The sequence below is a fragment of the Passer domesticus genome, chromosome 7 (genome assembly GCF_036417665.1).
Source record: "Passer domesticus isolate bPasDom1 chromosome 7, bPasDom1.hap1, whole genome shotgun sequence".
NCBI classification, from domain to species: Eukaryota; Metazoa; Chordata; class Aves; order Passeriformes; family Passeridae; genus Passer; species Passer domesticus.
Genome location: NC_087480.1, coordinates 1,313,299 through 1,331,154, shown reverse-complemented (window position 1 = coordinate 1,331,154; position 17,856 = coordinate 1,313,299). Strand labels below are relative to the sequence as shown.

General features: G+C 45.3%; 1 long non-coding RNA gene across 1 annotated transcript in view; it reads left to right on the top strand.

The window, feature by feature from the left end:
* LOC135304228 (uncharacterized) overlaps window positions 1-14,041 on the top strand; it is a 147,185-nt gene extending 133,144 nt beyond the window's left edge. Inside the window, exons 3-4 of the long non-coding RNA XR_010365644.1 lie at window positions 12,360-12,410; window positions 13,922-14,041. This is a non-coding gene — a long non-coding RNA (uncharacterized LOC135304228). The remainder of the gene's footprint in view (window positions 1-12,359; window positions 12,411-13,921) is intronic.
* Window positions 14,042-17,856: the final 3,815 nt, after the last annotated feature.

The window sequence follows — 17,856 nt, the reverse complement described above, 5'->3', positions numbered from 1 at the left end:
TGTCAGCAAAAGGAGGAGAGGGAGCACAGGAGGCAGCAAGGAGGGAACGCACAGCGGGGCAGGGGCTGAGGGGGAAAGGTGAACAGTGGGCAGGGGGAGAGCAGAGGAGGCAGTCCTGGGAAAGCTGGCCTGGCTGTGCCTTTGCCCCTTTGAGGGCCTCTGGAATTTGTTCCTTGTTGTTGCTGGAGGTGCCCAGGTGTGAATGGATCTGTGGTGCTTATCTCCCACACTGGCCCTGTGGAGGGCAGCTCTGTGGGGGCAGCACAGCTCTGCCAGCTTTGGGGACCCCTGCTTCATAAAGACCTATCAATCTATTCATGAGCCTCCTACAGACCAAGTACAGGAATGTATGAAGACCTCAGGAATTATTTATGATGCATTTACAGCATAAATAGCTAAGCTGTCAACTGTGATTGTAAAGTTCTTCCTCTACTCCTGCACTGTGCTTTTCATTTAATATGGCTTTGTTCAGCTTAGAAACAAACCAATCCTGTGATGGCTTTTAATAGCTGTAATAAAATATTGAGAATATAATGTCTGCCAGTGTGGTGCAGACACACGGACTGTCTGTGACTGTGATGCTAGAGAGAGTTAAAAGGGAATGGAGATGGAGGGGAGACTTCTCAAATGGAGGGGGGAAAGCTTTGGAAGTTTTTGGAAGGCTTGAGTCTGAAGAGGATCTTTTCCTCCCAGCAGTTCTGGATTTCCAGCCTGAGGAGGAATTCACCAGATATTGTTCCTTTGATACTAAACCTGTGTGTCCCTGTAGCACCTTGGTTAAACAGGAAAGTACACGAGCTTTGAAAACAAAAATCATTGTGAAACTGAGGACATGGAATGGCTGGTCTGACATCAGAGTAGAGCTGCACATTTGTCTCATGCCAGACAGAAGATGCCATCCCAAAGCCACGTCACCACTAAAGTTACAAAATCCAGACTTCTGGACTGCACAAATCATGATTTAAATTGATTGAGCTCCTTCCTCAAACAAGTGAAGCATTTTGTCCAATTGTTAATGGGAGGAGAGTGTTTTGGAATCCCATTACCCCATGGCAATTCTTCACGGGACTTTCCAGCTGCAGCTAAATCCTGACCACTTGCTGTACTCCAGCTCCTCTGTCAATGCTGTTTTTCAGCTTGAATATGTGTTTATGGATTGCAGTCTGAGCAGTTTGCAGCTCTCGTTTTGGAAAGCTGAACAAATCAGGCTCTGAGACACAGCCCGTGGCTCCCAAAATTCCCCTCTGGAGCCTGCAGCTGCGCTCCCTGCACCCCTGGCTGCAGGTGGGGGTTGCTGTTTGCCCCCACCCTGGCTGATGTCACCAGACATTGTGTGACCCTGCTCTCCTGGGCCTCACCCTGTCAGCAGTGCCCAGCTCTCAGTGGGGTCACAGAACTGGGAGCAATGCTAATAATGAGGAATTTCTTCTGACAGGAGAGGGCTGAAAGTGTTTGTGTGTGGCTCAAGCTAGAGGATCCTTTAAGTGATGTTAAAGAAAAAATAACTGCATTTGATGTGTTGCTGTAGGAGATAAAGAGGTTTTTCTGGGATTTTTTTAGGTCAGGTAAAGGAGTTGAGTCATTTTTTGGTGTTTCTGGGTCCGTACAAAATGCAGAAATTGGGGAGGGAAGAGACAGAGCAAGGAAGACAGAAGGCAGTGCCCTGTTTCCTGCAGAGCCCCTGCCAAGGAGAGATTTCACACATTACAGACTGCATTAGAATTAAGACAGGAGAAACTCTTTTATTTACTGGCTTCTGCATGAGATGTTTTACTGGCAGTATTAAATGCTCTGTTACAGACATAGTCTGAAACTTTCTCGACGCTTGGGAGAATGGCATGAGAAATCCAGTAACTAAATTTTCACTGATTTTATGGAGACTGTCAGTGGAAATGTGAAACTGGGATTAAATCAAATTGCTCTGTGTTAACAGTAATTGTTGATATATGGCATAAAAAAAATTATGGTATTTTTCTTTGACTTACCCTTCCAAACCAGCCTGAACCTCCTTAGCATTCAGAAGTTTGTTGAAAGTCTACTAATTCTGACCTCCTGAAAACCCTATTCTTGACATTTCTGATTTCTGAATTCTTCTGAAATGCTCACTTTCCCTGTTATGTTTGTTTCCTCTATTCAATTTCCAGGCAGATTTTGGCGATGCAGATTTGTGTGGAAAAACAAAATCAGGGAAAGATAAAACACCATCCTACTTTACACCTCCAGGAGGCCTGGTAGGGACCTGAAATGAGAACTGAAATGTAAATATTTAGTCCTGGAGTTGTGGCCTAGATGTCAAAGGAGTTGTGCTGGACTGTGAGTTTCTTGGACCTTGTGTTTGTTGGACTCCACACGAACTCCTTGGGCACACACTCAATGGCTAATTGAGTTGCCTCAGCCTCAGGCTGTTCTTTCAGGGGTGATATATTTAATAGCATAAAATCCACTTTGACACTCCTGAATAATGGTGAAATATCTGCGTTTGGTTTTGGTCATCATAATCACCATCTCACTTAATCCTTTGATTCTGCTGGGAAGGGCACAGTGGAGGAGCCTTACTAGAATAAACATCTTTATTTTTTCCTGTAGCTGTGACAAGAGCACTTGACTCCGTGCCTCTCTCTTAAGAAATTGTCTTGGTGGCACTAAGCTTGACATGTACACAACTTGTACATTTGCTTCATGCTAAGCTCAGAGCATAAATGAGATTTTAATGGTGCCTGGAAAAGTCAGTCAAGGTTTGAAATACAGAATTATGTGGATAGCTCAGTACTCTCATATTGATCTCCAAACCGGTGCAAACCCAGCGCCTTCAGAACTACAAAAGCCTGAAATAACACGGTTTCTCACCTGCCTCACGGAGGTGTTTGCGAGTGAAAGGCACAATCAGCAGTGCCTTTAGCAGGTTTGAGCAGTCAGGAGCTGATGTTTGCCTCCTCTTTCCCTCTCACCATTTGTTCGGTGCGAAATGCAAATCGTGCCCACCTCCCCTGAGTTTCACCCTGAGGCACGAATCCTCCACCAGTGAAGAGATGGGGAGGGTGGAGGGAGCAGGAGCTGTCCCTGTCCCTTGTCCTTGTCCCACAGGAGCTGTCCCTGTCCCCAGGAGCTGTCCCTGTCCCCAGGAGCTGTCCCTGTCCCCTGTCCCTTGTCCTTGTCCCACAGGAGCTGTCCCTGTCCCTAGGAGCTGTCCCTGTCCCCAGGAGCTGTCCCCTGTCCCTGTCCCACAGAATCTGCGTGGGGCCACCGTGAGAAGCTGACCTGTGCAGCTGTGTCAGCATCCTGGGGGGAGGCTGGGAGTGCAGCTCAGTTCTCTCCTCTATTCCAGAGCAGAGATGAAGCTCAGTTCCTGTGTTCCAGCCCTGGTATGCAGCTCAGTTCCCTGTTCTCCAGCCCTGGGTAGCAGTTCAGCTCAGCTCCCTGGGCTGCAGTGTATTCTCCCCTCTGTTCCAGCCCTGGGATGAGCTCAGTTCCCTGTTTTCCAGCCCTGGGCTGCAGTGCATTCTCCCCTCTGTTCCAGCCCTGGGATGAGCTCAGTTCCCTGTTTTCCAGCCCTGGGATGAGCTCAGTTCCCTGTTTTCCAGCCCTGGGATGAGCTCAGTTCCCTGTTTTCCAGCCCTGGGCTGCAGTGCATTCTCCCCTCTGTTCCAGCCCTGGGATGAGCTCAGTTCCCTGTTTTCCAGCCCTGGGCTGCAGTGCATTCTCCCCCAGCTCCCACACGTGTCTCCAGCAGGGACCGTGTGCGCCACGCCAGCGCATCTGAGGCTGATCAAAATTCCTTCTGCTGCAGGGAAAATTTTGCTCGCTAGCGAAGGCCAAAGAAGTTTTCTATATCAGTTCAACAGCTGGTCTTGTTTTATTGATATTGAAATATTACCCCAGTTTCCAAAAATTCCTGAGGCTGGAGAGAGCTGAAGTAGGCACAATTTGAATCGCGCCTCGCACAATGGGAACCGCTCGCGCGGGGAGGTTTGGTGGCAAATTCTGGTCGTTTGTGACACCTAATGAATGCTACCTCTGCTCACTCCCACTTCTGTGCACAATGCAGAGGGTGCTGGGGCACATGCTGCCCTGTCGTGCCTGCAGCCTGGCTGGGAGGAGGGAAATGCCCTGGCAGCAGAGCCAGCCCTGGGTGCCGAGCCAGCCGTGCCCGCGCAGCTCTCAGCACTGGGCTCTGTCAGAGCAGCCTCTGCACAGACTGATGCTCAAACACATCAGCTCTTCTGGACTGCAGGTGCTGTGGCCTTTTGTAAAGGAAAGGGAATTCTGTCAGGGAAACGTTTTACAGTTTGGGGATGCAGTGAGATGAACAATCGAGGGACTCCTCTTTGTGATGTGCTCCTGTAAAATCCAGCAGGCCACGTTTGCTCCTGCTCCATTCCCTGCATACAGCAGAGATTGAAAGGAATTGACATGGCAGGAGACCACACTGCTTTTATCAGATTCATACCAGGATAGCTTCTTATGCAAGAGGAATTCTCCAGTGGCCATTATCAGTCAAATAATAATTTCTTTGGGTCACCTGAACACTTGTGGCTGATGCTGGAGCAGAAGTGAGGTGGTTATTTCACAGAAATGGATGGAGTTGAGTAGGAAAAATCCCTCACCATGGCCATTTCAATATCCTGAGCAGAAAAACAGAACACTCTTTGTCTCCATGAGTCTTAACCTAGATTTAGCATGCTGCAGAGATATTTCTCTGACATGTTCAATGATAGCAGAAAAATATGTGGTGGTGCATTAAAAGCTATACAGCAAAGGAAGTTTGGGGAACTTAATCAGAGCCTTAGGCAAGAAAAGGATGTGTAACACTGATATGTACATTTTGCTTTTGCTGTAGTTAATGAAAAATGTTATGCCAACACTGGTTTTTGTCCCTTATGGTTTAGCAATGCAGAACCAATCCCTTTTATTCTTTGTGTTTTGTGTTTTTCTTCTCATAATGTTACTTAATCTGGAAATAAAAATGTTTGATTTCTGTCATTCCCCTTGGCTACTTCCCTTAAAATGGTGCTTAATTGTTTTCACTTTAAAGGAATGGAGCCAGGTTTAAAGGTGGATTGTATTTTCATGGGTTTTGTTTTAAGATGGCAGGGCTTTTTATATACTTCTCCTTGACACCTGTCATAACATGAGACTTTTCAAACTTGGCCACCACGAGTCTGGGAGGAAATGCTGGTGAATTGTCAGGTTGGCACCAAGACCAGGGTTCCCTGCATTCTCTCCCAGCAGCACCAATCCAGACAATTCTTCCCCTCAGCCCTGCAGCAAACCCTGCTGCTGCTGCAGAGGCCCCCAGGGAGTCCTGCATGGCTCTTGGTGAGATGTTCATGTTCCCAGTTCCTGGAACTGCCAGATTCCTCCCTGCTTTTGGGATGGAGCCTTTGGAGAACCAGTTCTTGCTCAGCTCCTCCCTCACTCCACAGGGCGGTTTGTTTTTCTTCCTTTTCTTTTCTTTGAGTACAGATGCTGCTGCTTGTACTTTAGGTACTGGTACATTATTGATCAAAGCACAGAGAATGCACAAATAACACTTGAACTGAGGTTCTATGGAGGAGAGGAATTAACTGCTGTCAGAAGCTGACTGGTTTCTATTTTAATTTCAAGACATTTAGGATGCTTCCACTGGCACCATCTTAAAATGCTGCCAGTCCCCATCTATCTAAGGCATGATTTATGCTTGAAATTAATTATCTCTCAGCTTTTCATTTTTTTTTCTTTAATGTTTCTCTTGGAGGCTGTTTTTTTACACTCAGGCTAATTTCTGATTACCAGATTTCACTTCTCTTAAACATGTTGAACAATTCTATTTCCCTACTCTGTTGTCTGTTTCAGTAGGTTGCCATCAAATTTAGTTCTAGCTAATTAGGGAAAACCAGTTCCATCACTTTGAAGATTGTCCTCTCCTTCATAACATAAACAGCTTTAATTTGAAGGCCACGTTCACCTCCTTAGTCTAGAGCACTAAAACCCATGAATTCCCTGCTCTGGAGGTTATGGTTCCTGACCTGAATAAAAGAGCAATAAATCAAAGTATGCTCACTGGCATTGAAGCAGGCTCCAACTGTGTGGAATCAACATGCCAGTTCCAAATTGTAGTTTCACTAAAAATAGCCCAGTTTAACAATTTTGACAGTTGTAAACTTGAAGGATCTAGGCACACTGTCTATCTTGCTGTGTCTCGTATGTTCTGTCAACCCTGCAGCTTTTTTGAAAGTAAAACCAGAAAAAAGCTGAACATTCTTCACTTTTGGCTAGATGTGCCCATCCTGGCTCTCTGCAGAGGGGGGCACAGAGTGCACAGCGATTTCTCAAAGGTGAAACAGAACAGGTGGCTCAAGGGTGGGAGGAAGGTGAAGGTTTGGGTCTGTATCTCCCCTTTATCACCTCACATTTTTGGGTCTGTGTTTTCAGAAAACAAAAACAAGTGGCCATGGTGTCATGGATCATTTCTATTTTATGTTGCTCCTCTCTGTTCTGGAGTCTGGAGAGCCACAGGTGCAAACTTTACTGTATTTTGTCCTCCCAAGGCTTATCACCCAGTCCTTAACTCAGCCAGGCTCTATTCAGCAGACATTTAAGCATGCCTTGAATAGGAGGCACTTGACTTGGCTTCCATGGACTGCATGGGCAGGTTGGAATTAAAAATCATTCTTAAATGCCTGGATGAAATGGGCAGCACTTACTTAGCATTGGGGATAGATAAATAAAGCAAGCATTTAAACGTGTGGTTAAAGTTTGCTGGTACTGCCAAAGTTAACTCTTTAGCTGGCATTCCCCTGACAGCAAAGTGAGTGTTGCTGTGTACTGCTTTAATGCCAATTAATTGCTCTCTGCCTCAAAAAATGCCTGAGGTTGAACCACACTTTGCTTCATCAGAATTCAACACTGCTATTGGTCTGTGGGGAGGCAAAGCAGGAATTAGAAGAGACAAGAGCACTGTGGAGCAGTAATCTTTTATTTATGTGTAATGCTGTACATTTCCTGCCTGTGCTGTGGCTTTTCCTTCTGCCTCTCAGTAATTATGGTGACTGGAGCCCCGGGAGGAGTGGGACACAGGAGCTGCTCAGAGCTGGCACCTCGCACCCCAGGCTGCACTCCCTGGCAGGCCAAGACCTCCCCTCTCCAAGGAGAGAAACAGGAATGTTGCAGTTTGGTTCCAGTTGTGTTTGTGGCACAAAAGACTTTGCTAGAGGGAGCTGAGTTGCTTTCTTGTTTCTCCAGAGGAGTTGCACACACAGAAATGGAAACCTGGGTCGTGTAAACTGGTTCCAGTGAAATTCAGAGGTCGTTGTTTGTGTCTGTCTGTTCCAGCCCTAAATAATCTGCATCTTGTCTGTCCTGTATCACACCCAGTTAAAAAATACAAATGTTTGGCTAAAATGATGGTGGCTGAATGAAGAATTAACCACTGAAAAATGTATAAATTCACTAAGAACCTTGAAAGTTTGTGGGTTTTGTCTTTGCTCAGAGGAAGGCAAGGAGGAAGATTATTTTCATATCTCCATTACTTTTTCAAGGTGCTAAAATACTTAACTCATTTTGTAAAACGTGTATTTGCCAACAGTCATATTTGCTTCATCATTATCAGTTTTGTGAACTCAGGCAGAAGCTCCCTAACTTTGTAAATGTGTACCTGCAGAAAGTGGTAATGATGTACCAGACTGGCTGCTCTTGAGGCTACGTTTGTACCCTCCTTGCACGAACTGAAAGCAAGCCAAATAAATTCTTTCCCACTCTTGGGAAATATGTGTTATCCTAAGTGCAAGACTAGGAGAAATGTGTTAATTGTTTGACACTTCATCACTTACAGCACTCATTAAAGGAGATAATGGTGATGCTACAGATAGTGACCTGGCAAAATCTTGCAGATCTCCAAGGTGGCCACTGCATTCTTAATATCCAGGCAAGGCTTTGGACAAGAACCTCTGTGGGTATCACCCATCTATTCACAGCCCCAGCAAACCCTTCTTTGCTTCCAGCTCCTTGCCTTACAAGTGATGTTAATATTCCCATTCCCACTGGGAATGGGAATAGTGATTCCCCAGCCGGGGGATCCCAGCTGGTGCATGCACTGTGTCCTCTGTGGTGCCTGCCACTGCTTGCCAACTGGGCTTGTTTTGCTATTACAAAAGACATTTTAAGTACAGTAAAATAAATATATTCTTTCTGTTTTCTTTTCCCTAGGCATCAAAAAAAACAACAACAAAAAACCAACAAAAACCAGAAACAAAACCCAAAAAACAAAGTGTGATTTTGTTAACTTCTCTTTTGCTGTGCAGCCTTTCTTTAACAGCCTTTCAAAGGGAGCCCAGGGATATCCTTCATCATTTCCTCTATTGGTTTCTTCTCACTGTAAACTTAATGGAAGCACTCAGGCTTGTAGTGAAGAGGAAACCCACAGGCAAGTGACAGAAGCATCATAAGCTTCAGGGAGCTAGTTTAACATGGTTAATTAAAGGGGTGATCAGTTCAGGGCAGCAGCAAGTGTGAAGGATTGATAGACAAATCCCTCCAGTCAGGCTCCAGATGAAGGCTCTAAATATGAGAAAAGGCCTCAAATTATTGGAGCCTGTTCTTGTCCTTGGGGGGAGAAACCCCCCCAGCAGCAGCTGCAAAGCAGTGCAGGGAGCAAACCCTTTACTTTGCCATTTTCTGCCTTAAATCTTGGTGCCCCGGGTGGAAGTGCATTGCTCAGGTTGTTCAAGTGAATTACCTCTGGGTTAGTACATCAGCTTTGCTTTAGTCTCAGCTCTCACATTCACAACAATGGGGCACGTTGCATCTGAAATTCAACTTGCTCAGATTTAGGCCTGATCAAATTTAATGTTTTCACTGGGGAAATCCATGAAAAATCAAGAGTGTGCTAATGAAATTTGCCATTTACAGAAGGTTAGGTGGCATAGTCAATAAAGAGGAAGATTAGAGTGTTATATGAAAAGAAATTTTATGACTTTGAGATGTGGGGTAATAAAGTTAGGTAAAACTCACTTGTATAAAAATACTCATATGCTTAAGGAGGAATAAAGGAATTCGGCAGTTTTGTTTTTCTTTAGAGTCTGTGCTCTTTCTGGTAGAGCTCAAATGGAGAAGTTTTCTGTTCCAGGGCTATACAGAGCTTGTGTACATTCCCAAACCAAAATGTTAAGGCTTTAATAAGCAGTGGTGAAGCTCAAATGCACATTTGTTATCACTGGAGATAAGGACACTTCTGCAATAATTCGAGAATTATTTCATTGTGATGTTTGACCTGAAGGAGCTGTGTGTCTGAAAGGTTGTCTGCTTCTCCTGGCTGCTTTATTTGGTTTAATGAGGTACATTACCTCTCCTCCAAAATGCTGCTTCTCTGAGGTTGCTTGGGAAAAAATATATAAAATAAATGACAAGGAAATCCTAGATTTCACTGGGACTGCTACTCTTTTGCCAGTTGTTCGTCGCCTTAGGGCTGTATTTTAATGCACTTTTAAATGATCAGAAAGTCTGTAATTGTCATTACAAAAACTGTAGCAGAATGAGTCAGGAGTCTGGCCACAAGTGGTCCTTGGGAAGGGCACATCCAGCAGGGACACAGGAGATCCTGCCTGGAGAGAGGGCACAGGGGATGGGGCAGGGCAGAGGGACAGCTCTGGGAGGCTCAGCCTCAGCAGGGAGGGCACAGAAGCTCTCAGGAATGTTCTGCATTTTGGGAGGTGAAACAATAGCAGTAACACTGCTGCAGGTCCAGCCTGGGCTGGGCTCAGAGCACTTCAGTGTCTGACCAATATCTGGGTAAATCTGAGCTCCACTAAGAATCAACAGCCCTAAATGACTGGAAATGACTTTCGGCTGGACAGATGAAAAGGACATTTCCCAGAAAGCTGGGAGTCATGCAACAGCCTGGTTTATTTCTGGATCTGTGATTATGACTGGAAGTTACTGGCTGGTGTTGGCCTTGTCATTAAAATCTGACCCTACGGTTGGAATATGAACTAATGAACTAATTCCAGACTTTATTTAAGCCTGCTTCTCATGAGAAGTCACTCATATTTCTTCTGTCCTCGTTGCTCTCTGGAGGGAAGTAGGATGAAGTCCTTGAGCACGGGCAGATTGTGCTGAGGAGGGAAGCACAGAGCTGGCTCTCAGAGCACCACCTCCTATTCTGATGATTTTTCCATTTGGGCACAGATTTTTGTCTTGTTTAACTGTGTTCTCCCACTAGTACAATCCCTGCTCTGTGATCTCACTTCCCTTGTCCCCTGTGTCCTGGGCACTGATAAGCCCTGGGTGGGCTCAGAGCTCCCTGCCTCCGCTCAGAGAGCAAACTTGGGGAGAAACTGGGAGCTTTGGGATTGTTAATTATTAACATTTTTAATTATTTCTTTAAATTATTTACTCTGCTTGCTGCCATAATAGCAGCAAAGTCCTTATATGGAGCAAGCGTGGCTGGAGGGGATTTGGAATGTGCTTGGGTTTGCTTCTGAGCCTGACAGCCATTTCTCACTTCCCGTGATAATGACAGGCAGCCAGGGAAAACCAGGAATATTAATAGATGTTCAGAGTGTTGTCTTTCTAGAGTAAAGACAGAAAAAGCCTCAGCAGGAGTAAGAAAGGAGTAGAAGTAGAGATGATTCGTGTGTCCTGGTTCCTGTTTCACTCTCGTTTGCAGTCTTTTATTTATACTGTTCTCCTAAAAGTAAATGTAATAGAAGAAAAAGTCTCCGTCATGATTTATTCTTCCAATTTTCCGAGGCTTGTAGGATTGCATCCTCCTCCCTCTCCTTGTTGCAATAACCAGCCACAGTAAATCCAAATATACAACCTTTGGAAAGAAAGGGTTTTGCAGGGGAGAACTGAATCAACCTTTAACTTGCACGTTCAAAAAACCCAAAAAAAACTAAAAAAAAGAAACCTCAAAGCAGAGGAGCCCAGGGTAGTGAAGCTCTGAAAGTATTTGTAGTGTGTTATTGCCAGACTAGATCTGTCTGAATGTGCTGCACACCAGACACTGGCACTTGGAACTGATTGTTCTCCTCAGAAAGCAATGAATTTCCCTGAAAGTGTTTGGAGTTTTTGGATTTTATTATTTTTTTCCACATTTTTACTTTCATCTTGGATTCTTCTTTTTTTGTTTTAATGTTGAACTTGTGTCTGCACTTCATCTGACAGACAAGAGGCTGTAGCCCATTTTCTGAAATGAGTGTTTGCCACTACCCAAATATGTCTTTGACAAGCCTGAGAGTTGTGTATTCATCTCATTTCTACTGCAGCACATAAATCCAGTGCTAATATTACATTTCTCTTTTTCTTCCTTTGTTCTTTTTTCTGGGTAAAGAGAAGAATTGTTGTGTAAAGGTTCAGTACAAGCATTGTAGATATTGTGATGTGATGACACCTGTCACTTTCTCAGTGAATAAAGAAATGAAGTTGGAATCGAAATTTCTCAAAATATTTTTTTGTTCTCTTTCAGATTGGGTAATTTTTAAAAATGTTAGTAATTGTTTGGTTGGGTACTGTTGGGGTAGCAAAAGGAATTTGCAGAAAATCACTTTAATGAACAGAGGTCTGATAGGGCAGATACTGGTCTAGATTATTTAATGGCTTCAAACTGGGAACCTCCTGAAAGGCTCAGGGATGGGGGCAGGATTTATAACCCAGAAGTGCAGTTCTGCCAAACCCGCCTGAATCTCCTTCATCTTTTCTTACAAACAGAAAATGAATATATTTACTGCTTTTCAACAAGACCTAGTGGATCTGTGTGCCACTGATGCCCACCTAGATGAGCCAACGTGTGCTTCCCTTCCAGCTCAGGATTTTCTATGATTCCACAATCCACTTCAGTACTTTTTCTGCTTCCTGCACTAATAAACACAGACAAGAGATAAAAGCAGTTTACTTCATTTCTTCCAGTACCTGCTAATGTTTTTTCAGCATAGACTGGATTCTTTCTCCTAGCTTGGAACTCTTTCCCGCTGGGAATTCTGAGAGGCAGATACTCTTTGAGAGGCCGAGAAAAGCAAGTGACATGTGATTTTCTGTAGAGCATGCAGGCAGCATCAGATGTGCTGGCAAGGTCTGAAAAAGCCTCTCTGTACGAGCCATGGCTGCACTCTGCAGTCTGTGTGCTATTGACTGGGACAGCTTGTTGCTTCCCTCTTCCAAATAGAGCCCATTTCACAGCAGGAGAAACACCCAGATGAGGAAAAAGAGTTTTAGCTCTGTTTGTGTGTTTTCTGAGATGTTTCCCAGGCAGGTGCAGGAGTGGTTCCTCCTTGCCTGTTGTGTGGTATCCCTGTCATCCCCATCCTGTCACACCAGGGATGCTAAGCCTGGTCTGCCCTTCCTGCTGGTGCTGTTTTTGTTTTGTGCTGGGCTTTGTCTTCCAGATCAGGATCACAGCCTTGAATAATTCTCCCCAGCAATGTCACAGAGACGTGGTGAGCAGGTCTCAGATCTGGCAGCGGTGTCACCCCGGCCCCAGGAGGGTTTGTGCTGATGGAGGGTGGCAGGGCAGAGACAGGGAAACAGGCAAAACTCTGCTCCCCCTCCCCAAAAGGGCAGCACGTGGTGGTTTTTTGTAAATGCTGGGATTTTTCTGCACATTTTGCAAGAAGCCCGGTGTGTCCTAATGTGCCATTAATATTGGGAGGAACTCAGCACTTTGCTGGACATGGTTCCCATTTCAGGTCTTTAGCCTTGGCTGCCATGCCTCTGTAAGAGCATTTGTGGTCTCTTTCTGTGCTGTGTACTTATGTACTCTTAAAAGCAGGGAAATATGTTTTACCTGGCTGAATTTTATGCCATGGCACGGTAAAATAACCAACAAAAAAACCCACTTACAGTTTCTGCAGAGTGAGCCTTTGCATTGTAGTGAATCCTCCTTTGAGGGAGAACTCAGCAGTGTTACCAGCTGGAAGAATGCACACAAAACTGGGTGAGGACCCATCCTAAAAAATGAGTAAAGCTCCAAGTTGCTTTTATTGAGATTTTATTATTATTATTCCTCCACTGCAGCTGAAATATTGCAGAAATGGAGAAAACTTTGCTGGTGTTCGTTCAATTGCACTCAAGCTTGTTACTGGTGAAATGTGCACCCAGTATCTGTTCAGTCCCTCCCGATTACTTTGAAAACACTCCTCCTTTTTAAGCCCAAGTCCTGGAACCAGCAGATTTGGTGTTACCCTGGTGTTTAGGTGTAGCAGAATGAAAACAATGTTTGTTTGTCACTGAGGGCTTCAGGCAGCTTTTCATTGCCATGGTGGCTGTTAATTGAGAGCGCTGGTGCAAGGGATTTGAGGGGTTAACACAGAACCAGCTGTGGCTGTTGGCATTCACTCGGGGCTGTGTCCCACCCCACCTGAAGGGGCTGCAGGAAGGGCTCAGTGCTGCTGTGTGACCCCTCCTGCCCTGTGCCCATCCGACAGGACCCTCAGCTCTGCTCTGCAGCGCCCTGTGGCTGCCTGGAGGCTGGGGCTCTCCTTTTCCTTGGGTTGGGTTGGGGCTCTCCTTTTGTTGGGTTGGGTTCAGTTGGGGCTCTCCTTTTCATTGGATTGGGTTGGGGCTCTCCTTTTCGTTGGGTTGGGTTGGGTTGGATTGGGGCTCTCCTTTTCATTGGGTTGGGGCTCTCTTTTTCCTTGGGTTGGGTTGGAGCTCTCCTTTTGTTGGGTTGGGTTGAGTTGGGGTTCTCCTTTTCATTGGATTGGGTTGGGTTGGGGCTCTCCCTTTCATTGGGTTGGGGCTCTCTTTTTCACTGGGTTGGGTTGGAGCTCTCCTTTTCATTGGGTTGGGGCTCTCCTTTTGTTGGGTTGGGTTGAGTTGGGGCTCTCCTTTTGTTGGGTTGAGTTGGGGCTCTCCTTTTGTTGGGTTGGGTTGGGGCTCTCCTTTTCCTTGGGTTGGGTTGGGTGTTGCTGGAACACAGCCGTTCACATCTCAGGTGTCTCTCGTGCAGGTTTGATTTTGTTCTGAAGTCCTGTGCAGGAAGCAGAGTATTCTCAGAAGGGATCTCCTCATCCAGCTGCTCTTGTAGCTTTATTGATCCTGTCTGTCCTTCAGCTAGCCTGGACATTATAACCCTTTGTGCATAATATTTCCTGACATGTTATCAGCAGGTAGGAACCTGGGCTGTGCTTTGTAACTCTTGTACTTACTGGAAGTTATTAAATTCTGATTTTTGAGGGAAAGCCACGGCGTGCTGATGTTCTGCAGTGCAATATCAGCACTTGTACTACAGTGGCCTTGGGCAGGAATGCAGGAGGGAGCCCTGCCATGGCTGGGAGCTCATCTTTTGGCCACAGACAGCGTGCAGGGAAGCCCTGCTGGAGCTCTGTGTCTGAGCACAGCCTTTGCAGCCCCTGTGCTCACAGGCACCCTGCTCTGGGGTGCTGGGCAGCCCCTGGGGCTGGGCTGTGTTTGTCCCTAAGCACAGCAGCCGTTGAAAAGCTGATTCAGGACTTGACCCGAGGTGCACAGACCTTGCCTTGGTGCTGCTGGAGAGTCTGGAGTGGCTGTGCCTGGGCTTCTCAATGAGGCAAACCAAGAAACAATCCTTCACAATCCTGTGCTCCTGGGGAATGAAGAAGTGCAGGTCTGAGGCTGCCATTTCTCCCACCAGGACTCGATAGCTGAAGGTTATTTCGGAAAGCGTTTCCATTTTATCACTGGGAATTTTTGCTTTTCCTGCCCTCCCTGAGCCCCCTCCCCAGCTGAGGGGCATGAGCAGCATCATTCAGAAGTGTTCCACCAGAATTCATTAGAACGAGGCTGAAGGTTTCATTATTCTTTAAGGGTGCATTAATAAAACTGCTGTACACTTGGGTTTTTTAATACTATATGAATTATTCTGACAGTCAGTTTGCAAAGCCAACATATCAATCATTAAATTAAAAATGTAGTAATATAAATTAGTGTGATTCAGGAGCTGTAGAACATGTGGAACAATATGCTCTCTGTTTGGAAACTAATACAGATCTGTCCTTCAAATGAGAAAATATAGCAGGCAGGGAGATGCAAAAAATTGCAGTGAATTTATCCAGCACTCCATAAACCCAACTGTTTCCACGTATCACATAGCACTCTTGTTTTGTCCAGATCCCTATTATCCTTTCTGCAAATATCACAGCAATCTTTAATGATCAACCATAATGTTTGTTTGCAGGGAGAGGTGTCATTTGTGAATTGCCTGACACGGTGCCTGCATCTGGGGACGAGGCAGCAGCACAGAAAAATCAAAACACATCTCCCCACAATTACTGCCTTTGTTTGCTTGACAGAAGATGCAAACAAAATATTTTGCAAGAAACCCCACGTTGCTAACTCACCACTTTATGAAGTAATGCCTCTCCCAGGCTGCATCAGTGCTCTGAACCTAATCTAGCTGGCCCTGGTGGCTCCTGGGGCTCTGGGGAGAGATATTCTATCTGGTCCATTTATGTGAGCAGGCAGAAATTATTTTGCCCTTAATAAATGTGAGGCACTAGATGAAGTATGCAGGACAGCTTGCTTTTTCACTTCCTTGAGCAGAAAGTTCTTCTTAAGCATCTTTTTTTCCTTCCTCTGCTGATTCTGTGAAAACTCTGTGGCTGTGAATAACGTGTTGGAGGTTTGAAGTAGTCCAGTGAATGTGAGATAATGAAGCTGTGGCTGAGGTGCAGGACATTTTCAATGGCAAGCCTTTGCCCGTGGATTTCTCTCCTTTCTGAATTCCATTCCAGGCAAGCTGCTTTAAAGCCTCCTCTGCAGATAAAGCCCTGCCATGCACAGCTGGGCCTGATGTGCTTAGAGCAGAGTGCTCAGCCTGAGCAGCCAGCCTGCTCCTGCAGCAGAGATCCTGTGGGCAGCACAGGCTGCACAGCCCTGGCTTGTCACCCTAGGACACGAAATAAAACCACACTCACACTGGAACCTCCAAGGGAAAAGAAGGGAAGTTTCATTTCTGACTCCAACTTTTATAGATTTCCAAAAGTGACAGTGGATTGGAGGGTGACAGTGCCTCCTCTCCAATGACACTGGACAAACCAGCAGCCCATCAAGTTTCTCCTCCTCCAAAAAGGGATGTAAAAGAATTAATTATTTACATAAAGTACGTGAGAAAGTTCATTACAAGAATGTAAACATCAGAAGGCTTAGAAGTGAAAGGAATGGGCAGGAGATCTTTCTCCTTTTTTAATGCCTTTATTAAAAAGAAGAACTCTTAACAATGAAGCTAACTTAACAGTAACTGGTCCAACTTGTTTTAACTTTGCAACCTTAAAAAAAATAGATAACTTTTTATTCATAACAAGAAGAACTCAAAAGAACAGGGCGGCACTGGCTCTGCTGCTCCCAGCAGCCTTCAGCCACCCTTTGGAGCCCCTGCTCATCACTGAAATTCCTGCCTTAGCTCCATCACACCGGCACAGTCAAGAGTGCCAGTAGAGGAAAACAGGCTTAAAAAATATGTTCACAGCCAGGACAAGGTGTTAATGACCCATTACAGGCTCAGCAGCTGCCTGACACCAGCAGCCAGCGTGGCTCTGACCTGTGCAGGTCCAGCTGCCTGTGCAGCCTCATGAACTCGTTAAAAATAGCTGCAGCCTTAAGACATGAGATGCAAGTTATTATTGGGGCTTTCTGCTAAACACAGATCTGAAATCCCTGGGTGTTTCTCAGCTCGGGTCCTTTCAGGGCTGTGATTTTGATGCTGCCAGTGAGGATTGCAGAGGTAAAAGCTGTTTGTTCTTGTTTGCTCCTTATCTGTGCTCCATAAAATGCATGAAATATCACAGTGGTGGAATAAAGGCAATAATCGTTTCTAATAATGAAACTGCTCTGAAAGGCAAGCCCTAGATTTCTTAGCGAGATAGTGTGCTGAAGTATTTGCATAGTAACTGGGCTATAATTACAGATTCATCTCCTTTATGTCTCCTAGCTCTCAGGCTTAAGCAAGCAGCTCCTGGAGCAGTGGCTCTTTCCCTGGGAGGCTGGGTGTCAGGCAGCATATGCTGAGCCTGTGTGCACTGCTGCTCTGACTGTGAGTAATGAGTGTTGATAAACTGTTTACTGAAGCTGGCTGAAATTCAGCACTCCTGCATTGGGGGGTTTCTGAGAGTTCACAGGCATTTCCACTTTCTAGTAGGGGAATACACGTTTGGGATTCCTCGGAAATTTTAATTTCTGGGATAAAAACTGCTTAATTTTGACTTTTTTAATTTGGGAGTTTTGATCCTGGTATTTTTTATTGAGTTGAAATTTTATTTGTTTTATGAGGCAGCAGTGGCCATTGAAAAATATACAACACAAAGTAGCCAAAACTTTCTTTTTTTGTTTTATTTTGAAATCTTTAACATCAGCAGACCCTTGCACCTGTCTGATAAAATCTCTGCTCCATGGGTGTAGGATACAGCCCTGAGATTCAGAGCTGAGTGCTGTGGGGTCCTGACAGTCTCACACTGCAATACAGAAAATGCCAAGCAATGCTGCTGCACAAATATTTTTGGTTTCTTCTTCTTGAGGTACTGGTAAAGTTTTAGTGTTGATAGAAAGAATCCTTTAACTTTGGGCTGTACAAAATTCTGGGTAAAAGGAGTTAGGCAAAAGAGTCTTTGCCCCAGCTCAAATTAAGTTCTGTCCTGGGTCTGGAGTTGCTCCTTGAGAACAAAGCTGACTGAGAGCTGCAAATCCCAGAAGTTGGGATTGTTTGGGGGATTTTTAGGTACCAGAGTGTCGGCAGCCTCTGTGTCACTAACTTTGTTCTCCCAGAAAAACCAACCTGCAAAGCTCAGATGTTTTTCCTACTCTGCAGAGAGATTGCTCAGGAAAAGGGAGAGTGGTGTAAACTTGAGAGGCAGAAATTCTGTCAAGGTGACTGTGATTGTCATTGTTTCCTTTGAGGTGTGCCAGGCCACA